General features: G+C 37.5%; 1 protein-coding gene across 1 annotated transcript in view; it reads right to left on the bottom strand.

Moving 5' to 3' along the window:
• The window catches only part of B3GALT1 (beta-1,3-galactosyltransferase 1), a 561315-nt gene extending 542551 nt beyond the window's left edge, over positions 1-18764 (bottom strand). Inside the window, exon 1 of the mRNA XM_053597531.1 lies at positions 18493-18764. The gene's annotated coding sequence lies outside the window, so the exon portion shown is untranslated. The remainder of the gene's footprint in view (positions 1-18492) is intronic.
• Positions 18765-22780: the final 4016 nt, after the last annotated feature.

Genomic DNA, 22780 nt, shown 5'->3' with positions numbered 1-22780 from the left:
CATGATATTTTGCCATCTTACTAACTTTCCCTGAATTAATTTTAATGAAAGGCACAGAATTTAATAAAGAATTAGGAATTGGACTCAATTGGATAAACTTGTTTTTCATAAAAAATGTTCATAATTACCTTTTTTTGAAATAGTTTCTCTAAAAAAGGATAAAACCAACTATAAAAAATACAGTATTTCTTTAGAAAGTTAAATAAACTCCCGATACTTAGCAGATTTCAGAAAGAGAAAGGTCAGCAAGAGAGGAGCCTAGTGAGCTGCGAGAGAGAGTTCGATTAATGGAGAAGTAGGCAGGAAGTAAATTGAGAACTGTTCAAAATATTTGAATTTGTTCTTTTAAAAGAGAAAGAATATCATGAAGCATGATCTTGAAAGTACAGTCATTGGGATGTCCTCTGATATCCAGGAGGGAATGAGAGAGCATTTTGAAGACTACATGCATTGACTTACAAAATGGAATGAACTCACCTATATGAAAAAGATGAAAAATCTCACATCACTGAGTAGTGACAAAGAAATTAAAACCAGCAAAAGCTATGACTAATATGCAGTGCAAAAAATATTAAAGATGTGAAGGAAAAGTCTAGTTGTGATATTTTTTTATTTTCTAAATTTGAGAAGTTATAAAATGTTATAGAAAACTAGAGATAAAAACAGGGAAAGAATCAACTATTCCTCACCATTTTTCAACAAATGCATGATTTCAGTGTTCATATGTATATGGCTTTACTTATCTAAAATAAGACTTCTATAGAATATTATACATTTTCTCCAAGAAACATTATAGCATATGAATTTTATATTTTATTATAATCATATTTACCTTTAATGTTTGCATATTATCCTCAAATATACATGCACAAGATTATTGTTGGTCACTTGAGTTACTTCTGACTTTTTACTGTACATTACACATTCATCAACATTTTCAAACAAATGACCTATTTCATACTTTGTACTATTTCCTTTGTATAGATTCCCAGAAGTAATACTAATAAATTGGATAGCAAGAATATTTTTAATAGTTTTTTTCATATTTACTGCCACTGAATTCCAAAAGGGCTGCACCAATTTTAACTATAATAAAGAGTGTCTGAAAGCACTAGATCCACTCACTACATAGCTGCCAACATTGGACCTATTTTCAATACTGTTACTTAGTAGATGAATAACTAGTTCTCATGTTGTTCACATAATTGATTTCTTCTAGTAGACCAACAGATGGAAAAGGAGAATATCTGAAATTAAGTAACAATTTGACAGAAGTTGTACTGTCTATCTTTGTGGTCAAGATAGTGAAATTGATGCTGGAAGATCACTAAATGAGATTAGTTCACAATAAATTACATATACAGAAAGCATGCTAATAGGGAAATGCGAACCTGGGCAGGGGTCTACAGAGAAATGCCATGAAACCAGATCTTTTTCAAGTCATATTCAACATTATTAATCATGCAAGTGAAGACCAGGAAGGCAAGATAATCAAATGTGAAAATAAACAAATACACATATATTTTCAAAGTAAACAAGCACATATACATTTTAAGCCAGCAACTTTACTTCTATAGAAAGTTGTACCTCCTATAGCTGAAATTGCTGAAAATCAAATATGGAAACCTACCCTGGAATTGGCTAGATTACAACACAAATTAAACTTTCAACTTTGTGGAGTACTGAAATAAGGACATTAATTGGGGAAAAAATGGAACCCTATAAATTGGAATACAGGAAGTACAGAAGAACTTGATGAAGCTGGGGCCATTAAACCCATAAATTCTGATGAGTCTTCTCTGCTGTGAAAGAATTCTCTCCAATACAGTTAAAGCAGCTTTCTTATCTCCAGTAGAAGCAGCCTCCGACACCTAGTGATACCAACCTCCTCCCCACAGTGGTATTAGTGTTTATACATCTCAGAGGGTATTAACCCTGCATTGCCTTAGGAAATAATAATGGCCTTCCTTGAGGCCATAACCATGTATGATAACGTTCATTCTTTTCATGCCCCACCCCACTCCTGGCACCAAAATCAGTATTAGTCAGAGCTCTCCAGTAAACTGGAACCAACAAGATGTGTGTGTGAGAGAGAGAAAGAGAGAGAGCAAGTGAGAGAGAGCACCATTTGCCCTGCATACACCTTTTTGATTTCTTCCGACCCTCAAAGGAGTTAATGATGCCCAATTGCACTGGTGAGTACAATCTTCTTTAGCCATTCTGACTACAATGTTAATCTCTTCCAGAAACACACTCACAGACATACCCATACATAAAGTTGTTTTTTTTTTTTTTTGAGACAGAGCCTCATGCTGTTGCCCTGGGTAGAGTGCTGTGGCATCACAGCTCACAGCAACGTCCAACTCCTGGGCTCAACTGATTCTCCTGCCTCTGCCTCCCAAGTAGCTGGGACTACAAGTGCCTGCCACAACGCCCGGCTATTTTTGGATTGCAGCCGTCATTGTTGTTTGGTGGGCCTGGGCTGGATTTGAACCCGCCAGCTCAGGTGTATGTGGCTGGTGCCTTAGCCACTTGTGCCACAGGCACCAAGCCTCATACATAAAGTTTTACCAGCTACCTATGCATTCCTTATCCAAGTCAAGTTGACACATAATAAAAGTAACCATTAAAGTACCAAGAATCTAATCAGTGTGATTACCAATTGGGGGAATGATAACTGGGTGTATGGGGAAGAATTTGAACTGTGTTTTTGGAACCACATGTATATTATCCATCACAAAATCAAACATATTAATTGAACAAAAGGAAACAATAACTACAAAACTGGCCCTACCTTATACCCTACAATACATACCCTACAATACATACCCTACAATATTTACCCTACAATAAATACCAGATTTGCACATTCCCATGAACTACAAAAAGGCAATGGCTGTAAGATGGAAACAAAGATCAACCAATCTTCTTTTTCCTCTTTTATTCTTTTCCAATATTTGTAGTATTTGCTTGAGTATAATTTATGAGATCATCAAAATTATCCTGGGCAGAGCTCAGTCAATATGCTAACGTGCTACTCAAAAATGTATTCCAAGAACAACATATTTATGCTTTTAGAAAAATTCCATCTATTGCTAATTCTAGACACTTTGTTATTTAGAAGTTATAATTTATAATTTATAAGCTGTAGGTGTGAACCAAGAGGTAAAAGCTGTAGATGTGAACCAAGAGGAAAAAGAAATAAAACATCCGACTAGCTCTGCAGCTCCATAGCTTCAGCCCCAAGTCAGCCCCCTACTGCGCTACCCAGCATCTCATCTCTACCCCCTCACCACTTGTGGAAAGATCAGAGAGATAGGACTCCAGCCACCCAGCATAGACACATCACTTCAGGGGCCTAAGTAAGCAGTGGGAGACTCCCAGAGCCAACAAAGTAGTTGGGAGCAGTGGAAAACCTTCACAGGAGGCGAGTGCTTGTGTGCAGACAGAAGCCAGTCAGTTTGCTGGTGGTTTTTAGATAGAGAAGGCCTGCACTACAGCCTTTTTCTTTCTTTTTTTTTGGTTGTGGGGGGGGAGCTGAACACTTTCTGGAATTCCTTGGGAGATCTTGTGAGAGAGAGTGATCTTGACCAATGCCCAGGGGCTTTGATTGAGCCACTGGATGGATCACAGCTCTCACAGCTGGGTGCAGCAGCCATTATGGGAGAGCTGTCTGGGAGGCACAGCCTGCAGGGTACTAGGGCAAAGTCCATTCTTGCTTGCCTACTGAGCTGGACAGCCACCCATGGGGAGACTTGAGCAAAACCCGCTTTCTTGGGAAAACCACTGCATGGCCAAGGGACACTGTTAAGAAAAGACCAGGCATGAATCTTAAATAAGCTGATGAGAGCTTCAGGCTTCCAACCCTATGGGGATTGAGAGCAAAGAAAACAGAAAGATGGAACCAGGTCTCCTAGACAACTAGACAGTGGCTTCCAGTTCCCCTGGATCCAGCATATCAGTGTAGTTATGAGCATCTCATACCCAGAATGTCACCTGTTGTCCAGGCAGTACATTGCAATATAAATACATTTTCCTTTTTTGTTTTCAATTTTATCCCCTACAATTTTTTTTTATTTGTAATGATGTATTGTTTATTTCTTCAATAGTAAGGGCTCCCTTTTTGCTACACTTTTTCTGCTTCTTTTATTTTTTTCCTCTTAAGGTTTGTTTGTTTTGTTATTTTTACTTTTTCCATTTTTATGTTCTTCAATAATAAGGGCCTATTTTGCTATGGTATTCTTACCCCCTATATTCTTTCTTTCCTTTCCATTTCTTTCCTCTTTCTTTCTGTACAGATGTTTCTACTTTTCTTATTTTTCCTACATAAATTTCCTACACAAATAATAACTAAGATACAGTCCACCTTTTTGTACATATTATGCAATTTATTTTCAATTGCTTACATACTCTCTTTTTTTATCTTTTTTGCTGATCATTTTATTCTTTGTCAAGCTGTATTCCATTTATGCAACAGAGCCTCACTCTGAAGTCTGGTCTGGGAAGCTACAGCATTGGCCTGGTTCAAGGACACCTTGATCCCCTGGTCTAGGGTGTCCTTCTAGCTCTAGAATTTGGAAGCATGCTAGTGATAGGTCCCCACTGTAATATACTGCTGTTTTTGTTATTGTTGTTGTTCTCCTCTATTTGATGAAGGTGGGGTTTTATTTTTGCTCAGGCTGGTAAGAAGCTCCTGACCTCAAGGAACTCATCCCACTCATCCCAGTCCCCCAGAGGCCAGGAATTGTAGATGTTGGTCAAAGCACCCAGCTGAATACCACTATTACTCCTACCTCTCTCTTTCTCTCTTCTCTTCCTTTGTTGATATTTCCGTTTACTCCTCTTTTCTTTTTCTTTTCTCTTTTGCTATCTTTTGTCCCTTCTTGCTTTTTACACTTCTCTTCCTTATGGTCCTATGCCACAAGGACAGTTCACCACCTAAGCACAAAGACAAGGTAATTTAAGGTGAAAAAGGAACTGAAAAGAAAAAGTCAGAGAAGGGAGCAACACTCATGAGGAAGAATGAACAGAAAAACCCTGAGAATATGAAAAACCAGAAAAGAGCAACTCCCCAACCACCAAGGGATCATAGATAGCTACCACAGAGGATTCAACTTATGAAGAAATGTTAGAAATGACAGAGAATTTAAAATATGGATAGTAAAATCAATGAAGGAAATTGCTGGGAAAGTGGAAAATAACCAAAAGGAAATCCCAAAACAGAAGCAAATAAGTGATGAAAGGTATAAAGAATATAGAAAGAATAAAGCAAAGCTTAAGATATTGAAGCAGTCAATGAGAGAACTTAAAAATGCAGCAGAAAGTATCAACGACAGATAAGACCATGGAGAAGAAAGAATCTTAGAGCTGGAATACAAAGCTCTTAACCTAACAGTTAAAGAGGAAGAAAAGAAGAAAGAGAAAGGCAAATGTTCTCTCAGAGAAATACAGGATTTCATGAAGCATTAATACATATGAATTATAGATTCTCAGAAGGGAAAAAAGTACACCCAGAGGAATAGAAGCCCTACTACAGGATATCATTAATGAAAATTTCCCCACTATCACCAAAGATTATGGAACACTCCTTTTAGAGGGATATCAAACGTTAGGTCATTTCAACTCAGAGTTTGTCCAAGACACACTGTCATGCAACCATCCATAGTCAATACTAAAGAGAAAATTCTGCAAGCATCCAGGAGTAAGTGCCAATTGACCTACAGAGGCAGATCCATCAGGGTGACAGCTGAAACTTTTCAAGCCAGAAGAGAATGGTCATCTACCTTTAACATTCTTAAACTAAATAATTTTCATCCCAGAACTCTATATCCTGTGAAGCTAATCTTTAAAATTGAAGGAGAACTCATCAAATATTTTACTCATATGAAAATACTAAGGAAATTTGCTGCAAAAAGACCAGGTCTACAAGAAATACTTAGACTTATTCTACGCCGTAACCATCACAATGGACCGCCAGGACACTAAACACACAGAAACTAAAAGATAAAACCTAGTTCCCAAAGTGACTCAAAGGATAAAACTAAGAATGGACTTCCAAAAAATAAGATTAATGGAACTCTAGCACATTTACCAATGCTCTCAACAAGTGTTAATGGCTTGCATTTCCCACTGAAAGGCATAGTTTGGCTGATTGGGTAAAAAAGCACAAGCTGTTTATACACTACCAAAGGACAAAATAAGACTCACAGTGAAGGCATGGAAAATAATATTTAACACATTTGGAACTCCCAAGAGAGGAGGGGTAACAACCTTATTTTCAGGGCAATCCCTGTGGCTCAGTAGATAGGGTGCCAGGCCCATATACTGAGGGTGGTGGGTTTGAACCCAGGCCCAGCCAAATTGCAAAACAAAAAAAATAGCTGGGCATTGTGGCAGGCACCTATAGTCCCAGTTACTCAGGAGGCTGAGGCAAGAGAATTGTCCAAGCCCAGGAATTAGAAGCTGCTGTGATGCCATGGCACTCTACCAAAGGTGATAAGTAAGACTCTGTCTCAACAACAACAACAAAAAAAAAAAAAAGAAAAAAAACAAACTCATATTTTCAGATACAAGTCAAAAAAGACAATGATGTACACTTCATGCTAGTCAAGAGAACAATACAACAAGAGGACATTTCAATTCTGAATATTTATGCACCCAACTTAAACGCTCCCAGATTTATGAAACAGACCTTAATTGGTCAAAGAAATATGATATCCTATAACACAATTAACATCAGGGGACTTTAACACTCCTCTTACATGGCTGGACATATTGTTTAAAGAGAAACTAGACAAAGATATAAGGGATTTAAATATGACCCTAATTCAAATGTGCTTAGTAGACATACACAGAACATTCCATCCCAAAACTAAAGCATATATATTCTTCTCATCAGCCCATACGACATTCTCAAAAATAGATCATAACCTAGGACACAAATCAAACCTCAACATAATTAAAAGGACTGAAATTATACCTTGTATCTTCACCAACCAAAAGGCAATAAAATTGGAACTCAACTCCAACAAAAATTGTCATCCTCACACAAAGGCATGGAAACAACCTTATGCTGAATGACAATTGAGTTGAGGAAGAGATACAGGAGGAAACTGCTAACTTCTTTGAACATAACAAAGAGGAAAACACAAGTTACCAAAATCTGAGGGACACTGCAAAAGCAGTCTTAAGAAAGAAATTTATCACATTAGATGTCTACATCAGAAAAATAGAAATAAAACACGCCAACAATCTAATGGATCACCTTAAACAAATGGAAAAGGAATTTCAATCCAATCTTAAACCAGCCAGAAGAAAAGAAATAACCAAAATTAAATCAGAAATCAATGAAACTGATAACAAAAAAAAATCATTCAGAAAATTAATGAAATGAAAAGTTAGTTCTTCAAAAAGATAAATAAAATCAAAAAACCATGGACAGAGTAACTAAAAACAGAAAAGGAAAATCTTCAAAAACCTCAATCAGAAATGAAAAGAGAGAAATAACAACTGATATCACAGAGATATCAAGAGATTATTTCTGACTACTACCAAAAACTCTAGGCCCAGAAATTTGATAAGGTGGAGGAAACAGACCAATACCTGGAATCACACTATCACCTTAGACTTAACTGGGATAAAATAGATCTCTTGAACAAAAAGAAAACAAAATACTTAGGAATATACCAAACAAAAGAGGTGAAATATCTTTACAAAGAGAATTATGAAACCCCAAGAAAAAAAATAGCAGAACATTAACAAATGAAAGCAAATAGCATACCCTTGGCTTGGAAGAATGAACATTGTTAACATGTCTATTCTACCAAAAGCAATCTATAGATTCAATGCAATTCCCATTAAAATACCAACATCATACCCTGAAGAACTGGAAAAAATAGTACTTCGTTTTGTATGGAATCAGAAAAAACCTGTATAGACAAGCTATTCTTAGTAATAAAAACAAAGCCAGAGGCATGAGTCTACCAGACTTCATGTTACTACTACAAGTCCACCGTGATCCAAACAGTGTGGCATTAGCATAAAAATAGAGACATAGGTATATGAACAGAATAAAAATCCAAGGTATACAATCAGTCTCTTATCACCATCTGATCATTGATAAACTAAACAAAAGCATACAGTGGGGTACAGAATCCCCATTCAACAAATCATGCTGGGAGAACTGGATAACCACATGTAAAAGACTGAAAGTGGACCTCCAGATTTCACCATTTAAAAAAAATTGACTTAAGATGGATAAAAGAGTTAAATCTAAGACAAGAAATGATAAAAATCTTAGAAAAGTATGGGAAAAAATTCTTGATGATGTTGGACTGCAGAAAGATTTTATGACAAAAGACTTAAGTGGCAATTGCAACAATAAAAATAAATAAGTGAGACTTAATTAAACTGAAAACCTTCTGCATAGCTAAGGACAAAACAAGTAAAGCAGAAAGACAACCTTCAGAATGGGGAAAGATATGGTATGAACCTGAAGAGGTTGATAATTAGAATCTACAAAGAACTCAAATTAATCAACAAAGAAAAAGCAAACAATCCCATCTGCCACTGGGCAAAAGATACAAACAGAACCTTTTCTGACGAAGTCAGAGGAATGGCTAAAAAACATTTGATAAAATGCTCATTGTTCCCTGATGATCAGAGAAATGCAAAACCTGAGATATCACCTAACCCCAGTGAGAACAGCCCACATCACAAAGTCTCAAAGCTGCCAATACTGGCGCAGATGTGAAGAGAAAGGAACACTTTTATACGGTGGGTGGGACTGCAAACAAATACAACCACTTTGGAAGGAAGTATGGAGAATCCTTAAAGAACTCAAATTAGACCTCCCATTTGATCCTACAATCCCATTACTAGGCATCTATCCAGAAGAAAAGAAATCATTTTATCATAAGGACATTTGCACTAGATTGTTTATCGCAGTTCAACTTACAATTGCCAAAATGTGAAACCATTTTGTGAAAATCTAATTGCCTACCAACCCAGGAATGGTTTAACAACTATGGTCCTTTTATCATAAGGACATTTGCACTAGATTGTTTATCGCAGTTCAACTTACAATTGCCAAAATGTGAAACCATTTTGTGAAAATCTAATTGCCTACCAAGCCAGGAATGGTTTAACAACTGTGTATACCATGGAATACTATTCAACCACTATAAAGATGAGACTTTGCATCTTTTGTATCAATCTGTATAGAGTTGAAACACATTCTTCTTAGTCAAGTATCACAAGAATGGAGAAGCACGAATCCAATGTACTCAATACTAACATGAAGGCAGTAGACAATCTAACACGTGTCCACATAAGAGAAAACTCAATTCAAGGTGGAAGGCATGAGAACAAGGGCACAAGGAGAGGGGAACAGAGAGGGATGGAGAGCAGGGGGTGGGTGTGCTCCCACTTACTGGGCACAATGTTAGAGTATGGCACTCCTCTTGAGGCAAGGGCATAATTATAAGGGAAACTCTACCTAAGACATGCAAACATTGTAACCTAATTATTTGTACCCTCAAATTAACCTGAAACAACAACAACAACAACAAAAATCCAGCTATATTTGCTTCCAGATTTATGTAAGGAAGGTGGCCTGGTTTTCAGCTTTACTACAATCAAAGTTAACAACTTCTTTTATTGTATGCCAAAAATAACAGGGCTGAGCTATATTATCTTAGGATATACTTTATATTGCCTCAATTTAAGCCTGAGCTATTGAAAATTAGTGGGACAACTGATGAGGCCTGCATATGTATCAATACATATAATTATTTTTATTCTTAATTTAACTTTCTAGGCCAGTAACAATCTTTTTAATTTGAATCATAAAATAAAAATGCAAATATATTTTCAGTTCAATTACATTAAGATAAAGATTTGAAAAGTAAAATCTAAAATTATTCTTGCAAAGTTACTAAGTAGGAAACTAGCCAAATTTCATGGAACATATAGTAACTTAATGTGGAGAAAAGGAAAATTGTGCAATTAGCTCCATTCCTTCCAAAATTAAGTATATCAGTCCCTTATTTTGCTTACAAGAAACTTGTCTGGACATCTAATGTTACTATTATTTTTCCAACTATTCTATTGTTTGCTTGTTTTTGTATATGTATTTTTTGATCATTATAGTAGTGCCTGTTCCAGGCAAAGACATTTTTGTATACTAAAAAATAAAATCCCTATAATCCCACTATCCAAAAATAATAACTGTTAATATTTTTTAAGCCTTTTCATATATGTGAATGTATAATCCTTCATGTTAAATTTTACATTCAGGTATTTTCACTATTCTTTCATTAGCATTTTCCAATGTTATTACCAACATTTCAAAACCATAATTTAATTATTCCCTTTTTGTTGGCCAAATAGAATATATGTACTTTCAAACCACTATAAATGTAAATGGCACTTTAATGAAACTATGTGTGTCTCTAATTAATTCCATAGAATTAAATCCTAGAAGTGATGCTCATAAAACAAAGAGAGTATTTTTTAGTTTCTTAATACACACAGTGAATGTCTGTTGTTTTCAACTGTCTAGCATATATTTCCCTTGGGCTGGTAATAGGCCCTTGATTTTCCTTGAATATAGTCTTGGTGAGACAGTCAATCAAGGTGCCCAGTGATCCACAGACTAAGGCATGGGCATAAAACTAAAGCTAGTTCAGTCACACTCTTTATTTTAGGAATTTGAGTCTGAAGCAAATTGACACACAGAAAATGACTGATGCCGATTCATCCAATCAGTGGTAGTACTCAGAACAGACTTCATCAGTTCTTCCCATGATCCCTACTGCCATTCTGTTTTCTTTCATTTTCTTTTAATTATGTAAGCTACGAAATACTTTCCTTTTGTTGTTGATGTATTCCTTAATTTAGTTGTGACTGATTTCTCTAGCATGCAACTGAACAATTCTGTCGACATGAACAGCCTCACCAAAAATTCAGGGGAATTTGTAGGTAGTCCACTTTATCTTTTACCATGTTGATCAACCTTTATCAACATTAATTTATCATATGCCATATTTTAAGAATATCTAAAAAAAATGCTATGATTAAAAATTTATTTCCCTTACTTTTATTCAAAAAGTTAAAATTTTTAATGCTTATTGGTCTCATATAGTTCCTTTTTCTTGGTAAATCATAAATGTATATTTTGCTCTTATTATGGGGCACACAATTCTTAGTAGCCAATGATAACAATGCCAATTATGGTTAATGAACTTCGGATAAAATGGTGAAAATGAATCTCTTTCTTGAAGATTTCAGGCCAGTGATGGAGGTGTACATGTAAACTGGGAATCACTGTTATTTAGAGTAGTTCTCTAACAAGGGAAAACATAGATGTTGAACTTATTTCCTCTATTTTCCATTGATTTGTAGTTATGCTTTTGGCTTCTTAAACTTAGAATTGTTAACTTTTGTAAGTTCACATCTTTATGTTTTCCCTCCTTTTGTAAGTCTCCCATCTTTACATTTGTGTTTATGAAATCTTCATTTTTTCTAACTTGTTTTAGAGTTGTCGTAGGTTAACTCTTCACGTTATAGGATATTTATTTTTCAATGTGAGCATACACTTTTTGCAAATAGTTATTTAATTTTCCCACAATGAAATATAAATTATTTTGTATTTTTCCACATGTTTGTGATTATTTCACATTGGGCCATATTTTAACATAATTTTGTTTGTGCCTGAGGTCTTTTATTCTCTTCTGCATGTTTGTATGCATGTTAAACAAGATGCAAGTAACATCTTATAATAATTATTGTCATTTGTAATATCTTTAAATATATGACAGTGCCATTGCTCCTCAATGCATTATTTTATTTAAAAAAAACTTTGCTGTTATAACCTACTTGTTATTCCAGATGAACTTTAGGATCTCTCTAAATTTTACAACAGTTTCTTTTAGCATTTAACTGGGATTATCTACGTATATGTATGTGTATACTTGTACACACACACATTAACATTCTATTCTATAAATGTCTCCATCTTTTTACAGTTACTATATACCCTGTTTCCCCGAAAATAAGACAATGTCTTATTTTAAGGTGTGCTCCCAAAGATGCTCTAGGTCTTATTTTCAGGGGACATCTTATCTTTTCTGTAAGTAGGTCTTATTTTCGGAGGATGTCATTTTCGGGGAAACGGGGTATGTCCTTTAGTAAAAATCTGAGTTTTAATATCCTCTGATATCCTCTTACTATGGCATAAACTCAGAGAAAATTGCAGGAGCATTGAAAAAAATCTCTTTATAATATTTAAAATGTAAAGATATATATATCTCTTTATAATATATGATATATATACTTATATATATATATATAGAGAGAGAGAGAGAGAGAGAAAGAGGAACTACTTTAGCTGCCTTCAAGTAATTTCAGGATTGGCCTATTTTATAATTTATTCAGCAAGGTTAGAAACTAAAGATTACCTTTTATTTCTTTGCATATTTGCATAAAGGGAATTAGGGCAAAATAGTCCCTAAAATTATTTTATCACTGTATTCATTATTTCTTAGTTGTCTTAAATCTAGTACCTTTCCTGTCTGTAATTAGCTGTGTTCTCTTAGATATCATCAGCATCATCATACATTACTCATATTTGATTCATCTAACCCATAAAAAATCAGAGACAGAGGAATTACCATAGTGTTATGATGCATACTCCTCTAACTGGCACAGACAGATACAGAATTCAGGAAGGATAGCCTATTAGTTCATATGACCTATTCATAAAGCCCTGGTACATTTGTGTACACTTAGCGCAATTCATGTTGTCTAGTAGCACGTAAATTTAGAACTAATTATATGAAAACAACTCCTAACTTTGGCAAATTTCTTTGACTAAGTGCTAGGGCCCTTGGAAAGTTACCCCAAGTCTTGTTCAGAGCAAAATTGACTTAGCCATGATGTCATTACATACACACACGTACACATACATAGATGTCATGAAAACGTTTCATAGCCAAAGACTAAACAAAATGCCAACTACAATAGCTCAGACGCAAGGGTAGTATATCAGTTATAAAACAGCACTCAGGACAATGATGTGCATCTTAAAACCCCTGTGGGAAATGTTTTCTGAGAGAATTTAAAAATAGTTTTTTTTTTCCTCTTCTTCCTTTCCTTTTTTGTTTTTGTTTTTTTATCTGTTTCCTTCAATACCATGAGACACGTATTAGTTCTTTAAAATCCTCTCATTATCCATGTAGCTTCCACCATTTGTACTGTTTTTGTATTTTTCTAATTAACTTAAAAGAGTAGCTTTTATATTTTCTTACCTTATTCTAAAACATTTAGGAACAACAGCAACAATTTAAAAAGCTAGCAGGGCGGCGCCTGTGGCTCAGTGAGTAGGGCGCTGGCCCCATATGCCGAGGGTGGCGGGTTCAAACCCAGCCCCGGCCAAACTGCAATCAAAAAATAGCCGGATGCTGTGGCGGGCGCCTGTAGTCCCAGCTACTCGGGAGGCTGAGACAAGAGAATCGCTTAAGCCCAGGAGTTGGAGGTTGCTGTGAGCCGAGTGACGCCACGGCACTCTACCGAGGGCCATAAAGTGAGACTCTGTCTCTACAAAAAAAAAAAAAAAAAAGCTAGCAAACAATGTTCATACTTTCTGGAGTCCCTGAAGCGCACCTAAAAAATCAATTTGAAGTTTAAAGTGATTCAACTTTGGAAAAAAGAGGTCCTGTAATAAAAGGAAAATAAGAAATTCAGCTTTAGAGGTTCTAGTCTATAAACGAGATTCTAGGCAGTCTATAGATAGATATCCATAGTGTATATACATCTATGTGCTGTAGACATAAAGACTGAATTCAATACATTTTACTTGCAGAGTTATCGCCAGCCTTTTAAATCTTAGATGAAATTTCTAAATCTGTCATAAATTATCATTGTTTTTGGTCTCAACATAATGCTAATACAATGTAATATTTTATCAGATATTAAAATAATTACATGGATAAACTGGTCGATATAGTCTTTCCTCCTATGTTACTGTTTTACAACATGTAGATCTGTTCACTGAGCAACTGGCAGGGAGTTAACTTGTATACTTAGTGTAATAGTTAAACATAGTGTTTGTAGACCTGGCTGTCCTTTCAACGGGATGGTTAATTACTACCAAGTTCCTGGAGGAAAGTACTTCCTTATACTTAGAGGAAGTTAGACTAATCATCTGAGTTCTTCCAGGTTCTAAATATTCTTCCTTACCTCTCATCTCAGCTGTTGTTGACTCTGCGTGCCAGATATGATAACCATTTGACGATTCATTTGCCATTTTAAACCTTGTTTTCCTAAAGTTTTGAAAGGAGAAAAACCAGGACAAACAAGATGAAGGCTTAATTTAAGTAAATGGTAAATGTCTTCTTAAATGTGGAGAAAATATTGAGATGGCAATATCAGAGCGTTTTCCTCCATCTCCTAAAACTAGATTGGATAGCAGCAATCTTGGAAAGAATCCACGTAGAACCGACTGTTAGCATTGTGTGCGCTAGTGTCTTTGATCAGTTTTCACAGAGGTGCAAAATGTGACACTTCCAATGCGGAAGAAGAAGATTTTTCATCAGAATTATGCTTTTGAATCTTTCCTTACTACTACCAATTCACTCGTCCCCTTTGAGTGAGGTTATGTAGATTTGACTATGGATAGCTATAGTTGTTAATTTATTGTTAATTTGAAACAAATACCTTAAGAGATAAATGTTTCTCACTTTAGCTCCTCGGAAAAATAATGTCAATTTGATTTTAAAGGCATTTTAAAGGGCAGATGTCCTGCCATTTCACTGCCTAATCATCTCTGAATCCCTCTCTTTTGCCCTTACCCCACACATATCATGAAGTTATTATTGTTCTCATACAGAGCTTCAGGAAAATATGCATTGTGTTATCACTATGATTATTTTCCAGTTCATACATTAACTTAAGTGTATTTGTGTTGGTGTATATGTGAGGGTATGTATGTGTTGGAGAAAAATGAGATGGAAAGAGACTGTGCCATGGGGTGGAGGGTTAAGAATAAATAGTTTGATGGAAGACAAATATTCTATAAGTAATGTATTTTTTATGATCTATTTCTATTATGACTTCATATTCCTAATAGAATATAAGTTACATGAGGATAGGGGTCTTTGCTTTATTCTCTGATACACTCCAAGCAACCAGAACAGTATTTCACACATAATAGGAATATAGCACAATTTGTTAAACTTCAGTTGAAAAAAAAAACAGTATCATAATTAATTAATAATGGTTTACTAAAGAGGATTAGAGTATTCCTTTATGAAGTACACTCATCATTCAGAATTGGTTAGTGAATTTGTTTGAAATGCAGGGTCATTATCCTTCTGGGAATATTTCCAGTATACGTGTGTGTATGTATGTGTGTCTTTGAGAGAGCAAGAGAGAGAGAAAAAATGAGAATGAATTTCTGATTTACTAACAAGTTGAGGTTTTCAATCCCCCTAAAATTTTTAGTTTTAGAAAAATGATTGAAAAGTTTCACTATTAATAAAAACAAATTATTATAAAATAAAATAAACCTCACTACCTGACTGATACATGAACAAACATGGATCATGATTATCGGACAAATTAAATAAGTTGTATTTTGTAAGATAATTTTATCTATTTCATTGTTATTTGTATCAAATATGCTCTTTTTAGAAAAGTTATTCAATGAGTATTGAAATTAGTCTCACGGATAGGTCAAAAAGTGAACGTAGAGGCCTCGAGTCTTGACAATTTGACATTTACTTGAGTTACTAAAATCCATCTAGAATATAAGGCAGTCTAAGCTCATGGGGTGCCCTGCAGCAAAACAAGTCAAAACTGAAGTGCATGTACAGAACTGGCAGAATTTGAATTGCTCTTATAAACTGAGTGGCTCTCACCACCCCTTACCTCCCCTAAGCCAGTGCTCCCCACCCCCATCCCTGCATCATTTCGGCTTACAGTTAAACATATTTCTACTACTTGATCCTGCTATTTATGCCCCCCTGACACATTTCCCTGCACTTGATTATATCTGTCCTAATGGTTTGGGAAATTAATTATTTGAAGAAAATGTTTCTCAAAATAAAAATTACAGCTCCAACCCAAAAACAAAGAAACAAACAAAAAAGCTTAAAATGAGCACAGAGGCTCTCACTCCATTTTAAGACTTGTGGCTTACCCCCATACTTAACGCAGGGGATTTCCAACAAGTTCCTTGATATGTGCATCATTGCAAAATAGCACTTTCTTACCAAGTTGTTAAAATCTTCCCTAGGATTTCCATTTTTAGTACTGGCTGCTACTGACAACTTGGTTTTAATTGAAGCTTATTTTAAAATTGTTAAATAATAATGTATTTTAATACCTATCAACCTATAGGAGGAAACAAAAAGTCTACCAGCCCATAGCGCTGCATAAATGAAACACAAAACTAAAATCAACTGCTTAATGTGCTTAATAATCTTAACACACTCTTGAAGGTTATAATAACCTTTTTATAATATAAAAAATTGCAGTGTCAAAATAATGACCGACAGGCAGGTAAATTTTTTATAAAATCTGAACCACCACAACATAAATGTAAATTATATCAGAAAACTAGACTTTTAAGACAAATATGATAAATATTAAAAAGAAAATGTTTAGCACCAACCCAAATGCAATGTGTAAGTGTGATTAAAACCATACTAAAAAATCCATTCGTGTCCATACTCAGACACAAAACTAACACCACCGCTAGTTTACCATAAGTTTATTCATCAGCTTTGGAATAACTTAGTCACTAAATTGGGAGGAAATAGAATCATTACGTTAAAAAAAAAACTGTCAAAAAATACCTGGCATTTTGGACAGCTCCCTCTTGATTTTCTGCAATATTTCCCTTGGGCGCCTTACTTTCATTTTCTCCCTTTTACCAAATCAGAAACGAGCCCAATCATAGCGGTTTCTGTGGTTTGGGTTTGGGTGGTTTTGTCGTCATATGATTGTTTTGTTTTTGGACAAAACTTTCTTCCAAAGAAAGATACTACGGAGCAACTTAACAAGGAAAATGCTGTCCCCAGTTCAAGATCCGCCTCCCTGTTTTGAGCCAATTTTTGTTTTACCAAAGCTGGCAGGCGGGGAGCCGCTGTCTCCGCCTCTACTCCCTGCTGCAACCCCATTGCCTCAGAGGAAGACCAGAGCCTCTCCCTATCCGAGCTAAAGTAGGGACAGCTCCTTAGTACCAGGGTATTTCAAGAACTTTCCCAAGCGGAGATAAGAAACCACACAGAAAACAATAGCCAAGGATAAGTTCGTGCGTCCTGAAGAGGGATGGAGAAACCACAGCCCTGAGCTACTGTTGATTCGGACTCTGCCGGACAGCACCATCAATTTACAGTAGCGCCTAAAATCCACCTTTTGCAGAAGGGTTTGCAGCGCAGGTGACATTCTAGATAGATTTATAAAATAACGTAATATGAAACAATAGCAGTGTATGCGCCGGAGACAGCTGGAGACCTAAACCTGGTTACTGTTGGTGCTAACCCGCTCTAGGTCTGGTCGCCCAGACCTCTACAGGACAGAACTTTCTCCGAGGGTTGGAGGTACCAGGCATTCCGCAGCTGCCAGGGGCGCAGTAGGCCTGCTCCCAACCCCAGAGGGCACGCGGGCCAAAGCATCCCATGGCGACAGTGGACACCTGGACGCCTAATCGCCAGGCACCCAAGCCCATGTCCGTTGTCCCGACGCGCCCCACACCGGCACGGGGCAAAAGCAGCCCCTGCCAATCCCTCAGAGAGGAACACTCTCTTCGTTACTAAATTCGCGCTCCGGGAAAAGTGTAGCGAGCCATGCCCGAGTCAAGCCGCCACTCTCGAGACTAAGCCTCACCCAACTTCCCTGTGCTCCTTTTCCTCTGCAAAGCCAACCAACAGTTACTTTTCTCTCTCCTCTCCTGCCATCCGAAGTCCCTGGCGCAAAGTGGAACTGTGGGGAGCCTCGGTGAACGAATCTCTCCCCTGGCGCGCCAGATCCACAGCTTCTATCCCTTACCGCAATAAAGTTCAATTTTCCCCGCTCTTTATGAGCCACAGTGGACTTTCCCATGCGCTCCGTGCATTCTCCCTTCCGCCGAGCCATGAGCGTTCTATTCACTCCATCCCAGACTGGGTCCGTGAAGGACACTGGTCCACGCTGAGGGGCCCCACCGCGTTCCCTGCAAAGTGCCCCAGACCACGCGCGCGCGCGCGCACACATACACATACACTCACACACAATGCCATCCCCGCGCTGTCAAAGTCTGTCTAGGCGGAGGGCAGAACGCTCCAGCCGGAGTCGCACCGGCGCGGGCAACAGCCTAGCCTAGCGTCAAGACTAGCTGCCCGAGTCCCAAACACCCTTGTTGGGGTGCCCCGGCCACGACGCGCCTCGTAGCCCCCCAAACCCCACCAGCTGTGCCGGGGGTCGCGCGGGCACTGCCAGGCCAGACCTTACCCGCGGGGAGCGTGGTCTCCGGCCGCTGGGCTGGTCCGCGGGCCACAGGGACGCTGCAGCCAGGGTCCCGAAGATGCTGCTGCTCCGCTGCCGCTGCCCCGATCCCCGGCGCCAGCATCACTTCGCCGCCTCCGCCTCCTCGTGCTCCGCTCTCTTGGCCGGCAGTCCCCGGCGGCCGGCCGCAAGATCCGCACGGCCGGCGGCGCGGAGGGGTGGGCAGCAGCGGAGGCGGCGGCGGCGCCCGCGCGAGCTCGCCCAGCTGCACCAGTAGAGCACCCGCGGCGGCAGCCGGAGCCCCAAGCCGGGCTGCGCTTCCCCGGCGATGGCTCTGGCCTCGGCGACTGACAACGCCCGTCAGCCAATCGCTGCCTCGCCCCGCGCGGCGGGAGGAGACCAATCAGAGCGGAAGGCCCAAGGTTTTCCTCCGCCTTTGCTCAGCAGGCTTGTTTCCGGGAGAGACCGCGATGCTGCTGGGGTCTGGGGTGCGGGGTCGGGGGGAGGGACGCGAGATGGAGGACTTTTGGCCCGGGGACCTTAGACGAGGTGAGAAAGCCTGGCCCATCCGGGCCTGGGGCGATTTCTGACCGCCGGGAGCCCGCAGCTTGGCAGGAAAGGGCTCCGGGGGGTGACTCTGCCCCCAGTGCCTCGGCCCTGGCCGTTCAGCGAATTGGTATCACTGTGTGGGGGGCGTGGGGCGCGTAGGAACCGAACTGCAGGGAGAGCGAATCCCAGGAGGTTGTCGCCGCCTTGAAGGAATCAGGCAAACAGTCACCAGACAGCGCCCCCGTCCTTTTCCTTCTGGCAGCTGAAGAGAGTGGTACTTCTGAGCCTCTGAACCACTCCTCATAGCAGTCAACCCGGAGTGTCCTGGAGCTGTGAAAGAGGCACAGGGAGAAATGTTGTCGAAGTTGTTGGTGGAGTGGACCTTCCCTATTTCCCAACAAATACCCCCCCCCACATACACACACACCTTCTCCCCTCAAACAAAACAAAAACCTAGGGAAGCAAAGAAGAAAGGTAGTTCAGACAGTCTAGTTGGTTTGCTTTCTTTTTCTTTGGATGATCAAGTCTGAATGATACAATAGTTTTTTTAAGACCGCATGTGCGCTAAGTGATGTTATTTAGCAAGAAAAGAGAAAGAAAACAAAAATGACACACTCTTTTCCCCACCACTCTCCCCCAAACTGTAATGATCTTCCATTGTGGAACATTTTAAGTTCTTTCGGTACAAATGTGTCTGAATGATCCAGAGATATACTAATGTTTATAAACCATGTTCTAGTAAAAACAAAAAATAAGTTCTATGTGATGGTTTTAAGAGGCATGGGGAATTCTCTAAGTGATCATCTCTGATGAGGATAGTTGTACTCATCTTACAAAAGTTATAAAATCAAGTGTATAAACCAGCTCTTAACTCTCTGACAAATAGCTGGAATTCAGTATGTCTTAGTTAGGCTTCTGCGGGTGTTCCTACCAAATTATACTTTTAAGTGACTTTTTCGTTTTGCAATATTCACCCCTCTCTTCACTAACCTTCCTTTAATAATACAACAACAAACAAACCAAAAACCCTCCATGTGCCTGTAATTCCCAAAACACCCCACCAAATTTTCGTGAGCACGCTAAGGATAATTTGATTGCAGAGTGGAATTGTGTATTGCCATTTTTCAGTACTGATAGAAAATATGTGCATTATTATCAGTTTTTTTTTTCAATTTTCTTGTGCCTTTTTTCCCTATCAGTCATTTGACCAATCTAGCTTGAGAGCCAGATCATCTCTTAAAGATAATCTGTGCTAATAAAGATAATAAATCCACTTTTTTAATGCTAAAAACACAGATGTGGATCATGTCACATTGAATTTTTAATCCAGAGATGGGGTTTTGTTATTTAGTTTTAAAAAGTTTTATGTGGTTCTTTGCCAATATTATGTGCTTTACTAAATAAATGAAATCAATGCCCTCATTGACTATATAATGGAATAAAGGAATAATGATGGAATAATGGAATGAAGTTTTCTGGGAGAAAAAGAATATATTTCATTCAAATTTCCTAAGTTGACATTTGCAAAATGTAGAAATCTTCAAATTGGAAAATTAAAATGCAATGTCAATTGAGAAATATTCTTGATAATAGATAACTTTAGAATGGTCTCCAGTCAAAAGCTAATCTTGATGTTAGAATGTTGTAAGCAGTTTAGAAACTTACAGAAGTGTGCATACACATATATCTATGTAATTTTTAGAACATTCTTTCATGCCCTGCAAAATATGCTATATTTCACAATTTTGTAAGATTTTTTCCATGTTATCCAACAGTTATCCCTGGAGGTATGTGGGCCCTACATGCCATTTTTCTTAGTGATTAATAATTACATGACCTTTATGTAACCAAAAAATTAAAAAAAAAATCATCCGTCTGCATATAGAGATAACACTAATATCTCTTATCACAATTGCTATATATAAGCAGCTCTGAGTAAAACAGACCTTCACAATTAACAATCTACTCACAGTGAAAACCATAAAATATTTAAAATCAATAAAGATGAAAAACCAAGAAAAAAATTGAAAAGTATCTCAAAATATTACATGTTGATAGTTTTTCATGCATTTTTATGAATTTCATGGGATGTATTGAGCAGAAATTCCAGTTTTAAATATATTAGTATCTACTAAAGTAATTAATTTTAGTTAAATACTTTTGGTTTTGCCTAGTTAGATGTATCTATTTTTCTTCCCATGCAATAAGAGAACTCACTCCACTTGTTAGTAGAGGAAGAAATTTGCTTGGTCACTACTTAAATCAATAATGAACAACCTACCTTGAAAATATGTAAATTAAATTCATATGAACTGATGTATAAAATCTGTATGAAGAGTAGAAGCGGAATACTTCATTGGGGTCACTTGTGACAAAAGCTACATCTAGCAAGCAGAAAACTAAGAAATGAGAAATTAGTCGTTTCAGCTCTGGAAATAATATAGGTCAGTAATCTCAGGTCATTCTCTTACACTTTCCCAGTATTCTTTATCTGTAAAGTAGTCATTAAAAACAAAATCAAACCTATAGCTGCCCTTCTCAGAGGTAAGGATTAACTTATAATTAGAACTGCAGACCACAATGGGCTTCTGCAGAAAGCTCTTCTAAAAAGGTGAAGAACTAACTGGAATGTAATGATAATAGTACTTTCCCTCACATGCGAATTTGTTTAGTAGCCCTGTTCATTATAGGTACATAATATGTATTTCTACATTTTGTTCCAAAGAGGTCCTTTATCAACTCCAAGATATCAGGTATACTTTGTTGATATTGATGCTTTTCCTTTGATTCCTTCACTATACCATTCCAATATGATTAAAACATTCAAGCTTCAAGGGTGGCACCTTAATTTAAGTGAAAGAGAAATTTTTTTTATTATTGGATGTCAATTACACCTGGAATAAAGTTGTTTCCATACATAATACAACTAATTAAATAACTTCAAACTCAGCCTCATTTTCACATTTAAAAACTAAAACATCTGTAACAATGGATCTTATTAGTATTCATATTAAAAGATTGCTATATAAATTTGGGGGGTTCAAAGATTAAAGCAAAATCAAAATAAGAGGACAAGAATAACAACTACAGAATGAAACTGGATTCACTGAGTTCATTGCAACTAGCATTTTTTTTTAAACATGCTTTATACCAGGACCTGTGTATACAACACTAATATAAGTTATTCATCAAAATTTGATAGGAAACAGGATTCCAAGCAGACAGATGTTCAGACTGCTAGTGCTAATACTTTTACCACCAGAGCATACTTTTCTCCTGAGATTTGAGAATTATCAACAAATAGGAAATAATTGAAAATAGGAAACCGTGAGAGATACCTAAAAACAAAGTGTAGTAGGATAACAAGCCTAGTAGACCATTTATAATCAGGAAAAAGTAAGAATGTTATTTATTTGGGGATAGACAAAATTTAATCTGAAATCTAGGAAGAAAACAAAAAGTAAGTTAGTACTGTGGAATGCCAAGAAGGATAAGTCTTAAAGGATTGAAAGATAAGCCACATCAACTCTAAAAAGGATGATTGTAGTAGGATAATGAGGGTGACAGCCACTTGATCTACACAAAATGGGGAAGGAATAATTCAAGTAAGCTGTCCCTTCTATATTAGAAAAGAGTTGTTTTATGTTCAATATTTTGAAATACCGGCGGAGTAATGATTTATGCAGAAAGCTGTATAAAGAACTTGAATTGACATAAAGTCTCAAATTATTGACCATCTTTGCTG

This window comes from Nycticebus coucang, chromosome 7 (assembly GCF_027406575.1).
Source record: "Nycticebus coucang isolate mNycCou1 chromosome 7, mNycCou1.pri, whole genome shotgun sequence".
Classification (NCBI taxonomy): domain Eukaryota; kingdom Metazoa; phylum Chordata; class Mammalia; order Primates; family Lorisidae; genus Nycticebus; species Nycticebus coucang.
This window is presented reverse-complemented; position numbering and strand designations above follow the sequence as displayed.